This window comes from Colobus angolensis, unplaced genomic scaffold (genome assembly GCF_000951035.1).
Source record: "Colobus angolensis palliatus isolate OR3802 unplaced genomic scaffold, Cang.pa_1.0 Scaffold109, whole genome shotgun sequence".
Lineage (NCBI taxonomy): Eukaryota > Metazoa > Chordata > Mammalia > Primates > Cercopithecidae > Colobus > Colobus angolensis.
In genome coordinates, this window is record NW_012111919.1 from 6,204,299 (window position 1) to 6,206,385 (window position 2,087).

Consider the following 2,087-nt stretch of genomic DNA (forward strand, 5'->3'; position numbering starts at 1 on the left):
GAGGTTGCAGTGAGCCAAGATTGCACCACTGCACTCCAGCCTGGGTGACAGAGCAAGACTCCATCTCAAAAAAAAAAAGAAAGAAAGAAAGAAAGAAAGAGAAAGGAAGGGCAGGGCAGGCACAGTGGCTAACACTTGTAATCCCAGCACTTTGGGAGGCTGAGGTAGAGTATCACTTGATGCCAGGATTTCAAGACCAGCCTAGGCAACACAGGGAGGCTCCAATTCTACAGAAAAATTTTTTAAAATGAGCTGGGTGCTCACTTTGGCAGCACATATACTAAAATTGAAATGATACAGAGAGTAGCATGGCCCCTGCACAGGGATGACCTGCAAATCTGTGAAGTGTTCCATGAAAAAGAAAAAGAAAAAAATAATAAAAATAAAAATAAAAATTAGCTGGGTGCAGTGTCACACACCTGCAGTCCTAGTTATTCTGGAGGCTGAGAGGATTTGAGCTCAGGAGTTCAAGGTTACAGTAAGCTATGATCACACCACTGCACTCCAGCCAGGGTGACAGAGTGAGACCCTGCTGGGGGAGGAGTGGGCGGGGGCAGTAGGGGAGGAACGTGTGTAGTATGTGACCAATTGAAATTAACATGTGCTTCATGTAAGATGTCTACATGGTACCAATGTACCTTAGGCAGTCAGAGGTAAAGATCTGGAAATCATTGACTCAGGGTTAATAATTAAAAGTCAAGGTGGTGGAGAACCTCACTGTTAAAGATCAGAGGGCCAGGAGGACCAAGGTTTAAATGACCTTCAGGTATTCCCCAACGTTACTGATTTTGCCTGAAACTAATTGTGTACCTATTGTTTCACAATCTCCAGAGTGTAAGTTTTCTGGAGAACATGAAATCAAGAATCCTGGGTGTTTTAGGAGGGAAAAGACCACTGCATTAGTTCAGGTCTCCGGAGAGGTGGTCAAAAAACCACGAGCTGGTGCTCAGTATATAACCATTTAATTGTGTTTTTCATCTTCTTTAAAGACAACTCACGATGAGAATCAAGAGATTCAGGTGAACTGGCATTTCCAGCAGGTTTAAACAAAAGTATATCCCTCCCCCAACTTGTTTTCCAAGTTTATTGTATTTCCACTATAAAATGATTTCAAGTCCTTTACACTTATTTGAAAACAAAAATCATACACAGGAAAAAATTAAGAAGAGTTAACGAGAAAACATTCATCCAAAGAAAATTATTACATCCCTCTAGACTCTTCTATGCATAGTTTGGCTGTCAAACTTTTTCAGTCATACTGTGCAACTTTGCATCACGGTTTTTTTACTTAACATTATATATTAGCATTTCCCCATGTTATTTAAAAGTTTTACAAATTAGTTTTAGAGGGCACTTCACATACACTCAGTGGAGTGACATAATGTACTGGACTGCTCCTAGCTGTACCCAACTTTAATCCCGCTATAAATAACGCTGGGACCGAGGTCTTAATGCTTAAAGCACTTCCTGACTTTGGATGACTTCCTTGGGACATATTCCCAGGAGTATTATTCACTAGTCACAGTCATATTCCCTCGTTTACACCCACCCCCAGCTCGGTCCTCATCCCGCGACCCCGCACACGCGGCCCGCCCCATTCTCCTCATCCTGTCTGCACGCCTGAATCTCCTCCCTCCGGCCCCCCATCCCCCAAGAGCCAGTCCACTTCCCTCCCGACCCCCTACGGCCTCCCCACTCCCGCCAGGCCCGGCAGCAGTGGAGACAAAATACCTTAGCTCTCACTGCCTCACAAAAACACCACTGTCCCCGTGGCCGCCCAACCTCACGCCGCCGAAGATAAGAAGCTCTGGTCAGCCACCGGAAGCACCGGCCCTCAGTCCTCTGATAGGTGGGCGGTGATATCTGTCCTCTGATAGGTGAGTAGTCTTCTGATGGGCTAGGCAATCTCCTAGATGGCCCCGTCTATTGGTTTTTGAATGTGCACATTAAGAGAGTGTTCATCCCACTGGCCAATAAGCTCTGGCTCTACCGCGTGGATGGCTGGGAGTTGTAGTCCCCATGAAACCGCCGACTGCAAGCCCGCCACATTTTCCCTCCCTTAAGCACTTGAGCTCTTTCCCCACTTC

General features: G+C 45.9%; 1 protein-coding gene across 2 annotated transcripts in view; it reads right to left on the reverse strand.

Moving 5' to 3' along the window:
• LOC105518014 (chromosome unknown open reading frame, human C2orf44) overlaps positions 1-1,838 on the reverse strand; it is an 18,009-nt gene extending 16,171 nt beyond the window's left edge. For both annotated transcript variants that reach the window (XM_011950842.1, XM_011950839.1), the window contains exon 1: positions 1,732-1,838. The gene's annotated coding sequence lies outside the window, so the exon portion shown is untranslated. The remainder of the gene's footprint in view (positions 1-1,731) is intronic.
• Between the last annotated feature and the right edge of the window lie 249 nt (positions 1,839-2,087).